The sequence below is a fragment of the Triticum dicoccoides genome, chromosome 7A (genome assembly GCF_002162155.2).
Source record: "Triticum dicoccoides isolate Atlit2015 ecotype Zavitan chromosome 7A, WEW_v2.0, whole genome shotgun sequence".
Lineage (NCBI taxonomy): Eukaryota > Viridiplantae > Streptophyta > Magnoliopsida > Poales > Poaceae > Triticum > Triticum dicoccoides.
Window position 1 is genome coordinate 289,282,986 of NC_041392.1, and position 9,816 is coordinate 289,292,801.

The window sequence follows — 9,816 nt, forward strand, 5'->3', positions numbered from 1 at the left end:
GGGTTCTTATGTTGCGTTGTGGCCTTTTTTGTTCCAAATGTTCCTCTAAATTATTATTAGAAGAAAAAACTTATTTGGCTCTAGACCCGCTTGAGATAGTTACAAACAGAGCATGAGCTACTTTTTCTATAACTTGATCTTATGTTTCGTTGAAATTTCAGTATAATTTGAGCCGAGCACTAATACAACTCATCTGAACTCGACTTGTCTACAACCCTATATATGGCTCGTGAGGGCATCTCCAATGCTATCCCCTAAACAGACATAGTATTTGTCTGCGTTCGCGTCCGCGAATAGTGATATGGAAGCCGGCCATCCAACCCTATCATCAAACGCCCAAACACATTGCAAATATAATTTGGTCAAACTAGACAAATTTCATGCAAACCAGATGATTATTTAAATCGAACCAAACTCATGGCATTTTTAATATATTTTATTAAGCAAAAATAACGTAACATTTTGTAAACCTAGTGTAAATCTTTGCCGACCATGGAGGCGTCCCAGTTCCACGTCTTGTCTTCCCATGTCTGGCGAGATCAACATCTTTGCCGGCCATGGAGGCGTCCCTGTTCCACGTCCTGTCTTCCCCATGTCTGGCGAGCTCAGCAGCCGTGAGCTCCGAGAAGTGAACATGCGAATCGCCAACAAGGGGAAGGGTAGGACATGGGGCACAGAGCTGCCCTGCATGGGAAGTGAGATATGCCAACATCCATGTTTGTCCTCCTACTCTTCCTCGTTGGAGTCAGCCGTGTGAATGTCGCCCGGTAGAGTGAGGTCCACGATCGACATGGACGGGCACACCTCGTCGTCGCCGTAGCCCGACACGAACCGCGCGAACGACACGGAGCTGCCCACATCCCCGTTCACGACCCCCTACACCTGCATCGCCTCCGCGTCCAAGACCGCGTTGCAGCCGACGCGAACGCTGCTGCACATTGCCTCGTAAAGCGCCCGTTTTTGCTCAACGAAGTTGAGGTCCTCCGCTAGCGAACTCGCCATATATTTGCCCTTTCCACCAGCCGGATACGCAAAGAGGGCATGGTTGTAGCGCCGGTCCTCTTGCGCGGGCCGAAACACTGAAACCGGCTGCTTCTCCACCATGACATTGTTAATTTGTGTACACGCCTGTTCTACGGTGAAGTCGGCATGGATTGGCATGGACGCGGTGTCGACTCATTGTGAGACACCTTGGTCCACATGTGTGTAGGCGATTTGATGGTCGGCGAAGATGCCCTAGTCCCACTAAACCACTCCCTCCAATCTTCTTACTTTGTGTATCAGATTTGTGTCAAGTCAAACTTTGCAAATTTTAATCAGATATATATTTAAAAATAGCAACATCTACAATACCCAATATGTATTTCATGAAACTACATTTCATAATGAATATAGCAATATTGATTCGCCATTGTGAATGTTGATAGTAAAAACAAGTGTGGTTAAAGTAGTTGGGGCAAAAGCTATATGCAGACTAAAAAGTGTTTGAGTGAAAAATAAAGAACGAAAGAGTTTGAATGAAAGATGATCCGTCAGTCTTTATTGATGATAGAAGTGGGCTATTTATACCCAGGCGGAAGTACACATGGTGCTTGGCGGTCAAGTAAACACATAATTACTTGAGAGTCAAGAAATTACATAGTTGCCTTGAGAGTCAAGGAAGTACATGGTTGCTTGAGAACTAAGCAACCTATCTAACAATTAACTTAATCCTAATTAGCTTAATTGTAAGCAACTATTCTATTCTTAACACTCCCCCTTGTACAACGCCTCTTCTTTGGTATATCCATCATCTTGACAAATTCTTTGAATAATCTTGACCGTCTCCTCCAAAAACCCTGTGGGAAAAATATGAGAAGAATAATGCAGATATGTTGCTAAAACTCCTTTAAACCCAGTGGGAAAAATAATAAGAAGAAAATGATGCAACATATAATGATTATTGTCTCTTGATAACTCATATGAGAAAAACCTTTCAAGAAGGAGAAAACTCATTGATGAGTTTAGAGAACAATTAATATGTCTTGAGTACTTTTTTTAAAAATCTCGATAGGGAAAATAGAAAGTATGACGTATGATCTTTGATAAGATATTGCCTCACTAAAAACCATTATGAGAAACTTTTATAGAAAACTCATAAGGGAAAAGAGTGTGATATGATGCGCCATTGAAAACTCCTTTAAAACCTGGTGGGAAAATATAAGGAGAAAATGATATGACATATACGTGAACTTGTGTTTATATTGTCTCATTAAAAACCTTTATGAGAAACCATTAGGGAAAACTCATGAAGGGAAAAAGAATACAATATATGCAATCTTAGGATTGTTAATAGGTTATAGATTTGGGAAATTACTCCCCCTGAACTTTGCAAACCTGGAGAATGTGTAATACAAATTCCATTGATATGATCATGACATTATGAATAATCTGTAAGATTTTCAAAGTATGTTGTTTGCATGTTGTTTCCTCACTTTTTATAATTCATGAGGATAAGTAATTTTCGAGTAATGTACTTTATGATATTGCTCTTCATATAACCTGTAGGTATTGAGTAACACAAGTGATAGCATCTTGATAAATCAAGTTATGTGATTCTGATGAATCTCAACCACATGATTTTGAGTGTGGTTAATCATTTTGCTAAGCCATGCATATATTGTAATGCTTTTAGATAAAGCGATTATGTCAGAATGATAACTGGAAATAGCCATTAAAGCCCATTTGTATGACTTCCATATGAAGGCTATTCCAGCAAATTCAGTCATTGATATGGTATTGTTGGGATCAAAGAAAGAGCCAATATTATTATATCATATCATGGCCATATCTTGTATTTCCTGATGGAAATATCCAAGATTTATTGTGAGCTTGAGATATAAGCTGATATTTCCTATATCGACCATATACCTTTTGTTGGGGTTTACACTCTGAACAAAGATAGCAAATATAGTGCCAGGCCTGGCGTAGTTTGCAATTATATGAGTGCTCTGACATTAGTGAGATATAGAACTTCAGGTCCTGATATCACTTCATTAAAACCCCTAGGTATGAATGGATTTGTACCCTATCAGGGGTAGTATGACCATATTACATGTCTTTTATTGATATGATATATCCACATTGAACTTCTCATATATGTTTTGGATATATGCAGACTGATATATGTATTCTTGAGAGAATGCTGAAGTTGTAAGCTTAAGCTAAATTTGGTTGAATCCAAATTTTTCGTCTTGAGATGATTTTATGCATTTTTAGGTCTTGTACATACATTGATGACGAAATCATCGATATACACTGAGGTGATGTAAGAAAATCAAATTTGTGATTTCACTATTAAAACACATAAAAAATCATCACTAGAGTAATCCTTTTGAAGAAGGAACTCATTTAGTCGGTAGTACCATATGATTTTCGACTATTTTGAGCCATAGAGTGACTTCTGAAGTTTTACACAAAAACATGTTGCGATTTGTCTTTGGATTCGGAATTGTAAGCCCTTCAGGGACTATAATATAGGTATCCGAAATGAGTGATCCATATGAGTATGTAGTCACTGCATCCATTAACTGCATGGATATTGTTATTTTTTATTGCCAATGATATTTAGTATCGAAACATAATTCCACTTATACCAAGAGGGTATGTTACATCATAATTGATGTCGGGTCTCTGCGTGAACCCTTTGAAGGAAATATGCCCTAGAGGCAATAATAAAGTTATTATTTATTTCCTTATTTCATGATAAATGTTTATTATTCATGCTAGAATTGTATTAACCGGAAACATAATACTTGTGTGAATACATAGACAAACTAAACGTCACTAGTATGCCTCTACTTGACTAGCTCGTTGATCGAAGATGGTTATGTTTCCTAACCATAGACATGTGTTGTCATTTGATTAACGGGATCACATCATTAGGAGAATGATGTGATTGACATGACCCATTCCAATAGCTTAGCACCCGATCGTTTAGTATGTTGCTATTGCTTTCTTCATGACTTATACATGTTCCTATGAGTATGAGATTATGCAACTCCCGTTTGCCGGAGGAACACTTTGTGTGCTACCAAACGTCACAACGTAACTGGGTGATTATAAAGAAGCTCTACAGGTGTCTTCAAAGGTACATGTTGGGTTGGCGTATTTCGAGATTAGGATTTGTCACTCCGTTTGTTGGAGAGGTATCTCTGGGCCCTCTCGGTAATGCACATCACATAAGCCTTGCAAGCATTGCAACTAATGAGTTAGTTGTGAGATGATGTATTATGAAACGAGTAAAGAGACTTGCCGGTAACGAGATTGAACTAGGTATTGAGATACCGACGATCGAATCTCGGGCAAGTAACATACCGATGACAAAGGGAACAACGTATGTTGTTATGAGGTCTGACCAATAAAGATCTTCGTAGAATATGTGGAGCCAATATGAGCATCCAGGTTCCGCTATTGGTTATTGACCAGAGACGTGTCTCGGTCATGTCTACATTGTTCTCGAACCCGTAGGGTCCGCACGCTTAAGGTTTCGATGACAGTTATATTATGGGTTTTGATGTAACGAAGGAGTTCGGAGTCCCGGATGAGATCGGGGACATGACGAGGAGTCTCGAAATGGCCGAGACGTAAAGATCGATATATTGGACGACTATATTCAAACATCGGAAAGGTTCTGAGTGATTCGAGTATTTTCGGAGGTACCGAGGAGTTACGGGAATACGAGGAAGAAGCAATGGGCCTTAATGGGCCTTAGTGGAAAGGACCAGGAGGTGGCGCGCGCCCCTCCCAAGCCCAGTCCGAATTGGACAAGGGGTTTGGGGCACGGCCCCTCTCTCCCTTCCTTCCCCTCTTCCCCCCTTTCCCCCCTTCTCCTAGTTGTACTAGGAAAGGAGGAAACCTACTCCAACTAGGAGTAGGAATCCTACTCCCTGGCGCGCCCCTCCTAGGGCCGGCCTCCTCCCCCTTTCTCATTTATATACGGGGGCAGGGGGCACCGCATAGACACACAAGTTGATCTACGTGATCATATTCTTAGCCGTGTGCGGTGCCCCCTTCCACCATAATCCTCGATAATATTGTAGCGGTGCTTAGGCGAAGCCCTGCGACGGTAGTACATCAAGATCGTCACCACACCGTCGTGTTGACGGAACTCTACCCCAACACTTTGCTGGATCGGAGTCCGGGGATCGTCATCGAGCTGAATGTGTGTTAGAACTCGGAGGTGCCGTAGTTTCGATGCTTGATCGGTCGGGCCGTGAAGACGTACAACTACATCAACCGCGTTGTGCTAACGCTTCCGCTGTCGGTCTACAAGGGTACGTAGATCACACTCTCCCCTCTCGTTGCTATGCATCACCATGATCTTGCATGTGCGTAGGAAAATTTTAAAATTACTACGTTCCCCAATAGTGGTATCAGAGCCTAGGTTTTATGCGTTGATGTTATATGCACGAGTAGAACACAAGTGAGTTGTGGGCGATATAAGTCATACTGCTTACCAGCATGTCATACTTTGGTTCGGCGGTATTGTTGGACGAAGCGGTCCGGACCGACATTACGCGTACGCTTACGCGAGACCGGTTCTCCCGACGTGCTTTGCACAAAGGTGGCTAGCGGGTGACAGTTTCTCCAACTTTAGTTGAACCGAGTGTGGCTACGCTCGGTCCTTGCGAAGGTTAAAACAGCACCAACTTGACAAACTATCGTTGTGGTTTTGATGCGCAGGTAAGATTGGTTCTTGCTTAAGCCCATAGCAGCCACGTAAAACTTGCAACAACAAAGTAGAGGACGTCTAACTTGTTTTTGCAAGGCATGTTGTGATGTGATATGGTCAAAACGTGATGAAATATAAGTTGTTGTATGATATGATCATGTTTTGTTGAAGTTATCGGCAACTGGCAAAATCCTTATGGTTGTCTCTCTATTGCATAAGATGCAAGCGCCCAATAATTGCTTTACTTTATCACTATGCGATAGCAATAGTTGCAAGAGCAATTGTTGGCGAGACGACCACGTGATGACACATTGATATAGATCAAGATGATGGAGATCATGGTGTCATGCCGGTGACGATAGAGATCATGACAGTACTTTGGAGATGGAAATCAAAGGCGCAAGATGATGATGGCCATATCATGTCACATATTTTGATTGCATATGATGCTTATCTTTTAACATCTTATTTTGCTTAGTTTGACGGTAGCATTTTAAGATGATCTCTCACTAATTATCAAGAAGTGTTCTCCCTGAGTATGCACCGTTGCGAAAGTTCTTCGTGCTGAGACACCACGTGATGATCGGGTGTGATAGGCTCTACGTTCAAATACAACGGGTGCAAAACAGTTGCACACACGGAATACTCAGGTTATACTTGACGAGCCAAGCATATAGAGATATGGCCTTGGAACACGGAGACCGAAAGGTCGAGCGTGAATCATATAGTAGATATGATCAACATAGTGATGTTCACCATTGAAACTACTCCATCTCACGTGATGATCGGACATGGTTTAGTTGATTTGGATCACGTGATCACTTAGAGAATTAGAGGGATGTCTATCTAAGTGGGAGTTCTTAAGTAATATGATTAATTGAACTTAAATTTATCATGAACTTAGTCCTGGTAGTATTTTGCAAATCATGTTGCAGATCAATAGCTCGCGTTGTTGCTTCCCTGTGTTTATTTTGATATGTTCCTAGAGAAAATTGTGTTGAAAGATGTTAGTATCAATGATGCGGATTGGATCCGTGGTCTGAGGTTTATCCTCATTGCTGCACAAAAGAATTATGTCCTTGATGCACCGCTAGGTGACAGACCTATTGCAGGAGCAGATGCAGACGTTATGAACGTTTGGCTAGCTCAATATGATGACTACTTGATAGTTTAGTGCACCATGCTTAACGGCTTAGAATCGGGACTTCAAAGATGTTTTGAACGTGATGGACCATATGAGATGTTCCAGGAGTTGAAGTTAATATTTCACGCAAATACCCGAGTTGAGAGATATGAAGTCTCCAACAAGTTCTATAGCTAAAAGATGGAGGAGAATCGCTCAACTAGTGAGCATGTGCTCAGATTGTCTGGGTACTACAATCGCTTGAATCAAGTGGGAGTTAATCTTCCAGATAAAATAGTGATTAACAGAATTCTCTAGTCACCATCACCAAGTTAGTAGAACTTCGTGATGAACTATAATATGCAAGGGATAACAGAAACAATTCCCAAGATCTTCGTGATGCTGAAATCGACGAAGGTAGAAATCAAGAAAGAGCATCAAGTGTTGATGGTTGACAAGACCACTAGTTTCAAGAAAAGGGCAAATGGAAGAAGGGGAACTTCAAGAAGAACGGCAAGCAAGTTGCTACTCAAGTGAAGAAGCCCAAATCTGATCCTAAGCCTGAGACTAAGTGCTTCTACTGCAAAGGGACTAGTCACTGGAAGCGGAACTACTCCAAGTATTTGGCGGATAAGAAGGATGGCAAAGTGAACATAAGTATATTTGATATACATGTTATTGATGTATGCTTTACTAGTGTTTATAGCAACCCCTCAGTATTTGATACTAGTTCAGTTGCTAAGATTAGTGACTCGAAACGGGAGTTGCAGAATAAACAGAGACTAGTTAAGGGTGAAGTGATGATGTGTGTTGGAAGTGGTTCCAAGATTGATATAATCATCATCGCACACTCCCTATACTTTCGGGATTAGTGTTGAAACTAAATAAGTGTTATTTGGTGTTTGCGTTGAGCATTAATATGATTTGATCATGTTTATTGCAATATGGTTATTCATTAAAGTCAGAGAATAATTGTTGTTCTGTTTACATGAATAAAACCTTCGATGGTCATACACCCAATGAAAATAGTTCGTTGGATCTCGATCGTAGTGTTACACATATTCATAATATTGAAGCCAAAAGATGCAAAGTTAATAATGATAGTGCAACTTATTTGTGGCAATGCCGTTTAGGTCATATTGGTGTAAAGCGCATGAAGAAACTCCATACTGATGGACTTTTGGAACCACTTGATTATGAATCACTTGGTACTTGCGAACCGTGCCTTATGGGTAAGATGACAAAAACACCGTTCTCCGGTACTATGGAGAGAGCAACAGATTTGTTGGAAATCATACAAACAGATGTATGTGGTCCGATGAATGTTGAGGCTCGTGGCGGATATCGTTATTTTCTCACCTTCACAAATGACTTAAGCAGATATGGGCATATCTACTTAATGAAACATAAGTCTGAAACATTTGAAAAGTTCAAAGAATTTCAGAGTGAAGTTGAAAATCATCATAACAAGAAAATAAAATTCCTGCGATCTCATCGTGGAGGAGAATATTTGAGTTACGAGTTTGGTGTACATTTGAAACAATGCGGAATAGTTTCGCAACTCACGCCACCCGGAACACCACAGCGTAATGGTGTGTCCGAACGTCGTAATCGTACTTTACTAGATATGGTGCGATCTATGATGTCTCTTACTGATTTACCGCTATCGTTTTGGGGTTATGCTCTAGAGACGGCTGCATTCAAGTTAAATAGGGCACCATCAAAATCCGTTGAGACGACGCCTTATGAACTATGGTTTGGCAAGAAACCAAAGTTGTCGTTTCTTAAAGTTTTGGGTTGTGATGCTTATGTGAAAAAGTTTCATCCTGATAAGCTCAAACCCAAATTGGAGAAATATGTCTTCATAGGATACCCAAAGGAGACTGTTGGGTACACCTTCTATCATAGATCCGAAGGCAAGACATTCGTTGCTAAGAATGGATCCTTTCTAGAGAAGGAGTTTCACTCAAAAGAAGTGAGTGGGAGGAAAGTAGAAAACTTGATAAGGTAATTGTACCTTCTCCCTTATTGGAAAGTAGTTCATCACAGGAATCTGTTCTTGTGACTACTACACCAATTAGTGAGGAAGCTAATGATGATGATCATGTAACTTCAGATCAAGTTACTACCGAATCTCGTAGGTAAACCAGAGTGAGATCCGCACCAGAGTAGTACGGTAATACTGTTCTAGAAGTCATGTTACTAGACCATGACAAACTTGCAAACTATGAGGAAGCGATGATGAGCCCAGATTTCGCGAAATGGTTTGAGGCCATGAAATCTGAGATATGATCCATGTATGAGAACAAAGTATGGACTTTGATGGATTTGCCCGATGATCGGCAAGCCATAGAAAATAAATGGATCTTTAAGAAGAAGACTGACGCTGACGGTAATGTTACTGTCTACAAAGCTCGACTTGTTGCAATAGGTTTTCGACAAGTTCAAGGGATTGACTACGATGAGACCTTCTCACCCGTAGCGATGCTTAAGTCTGTCTGAATCATGTTAGCAATTGCCGCATTTTATGATTATGAAATTTGGCAGATGGATGTCAAAACTGCATTCCTGAATGGATTTCTGCAAGAAGAGTTGTATATGATGCAACCGGAAGGTTTTGTCGATCCAAAGGGAGCTAACAAAGTGTGCAAGCTCCAGTGATCCATTTATGGACTGGTGCAAGCCTCTCGGAGTTGGAATAAACGCTTTGATAGTGTGATCAAAGCATTTGGTTTTGTACAGACTTTTGGAGAAGCCTATATTTACAAGAAAGTGAGTGGGAGCTCTGTAGCATTTCTGATATTATATGTAGATGACATATTACTAATTGGAAATGATATAGAATTTCTGGATAGCATAAAGGGATACTTGAATAAGAGTTTTCCAATGAAAGACCTCGGTGAAGCTGCTTACATATTGAGCATCAAGATCTATAGAGATAGATCAAGACGTTTGATAAGTTTTTTCAATGAGTACATAC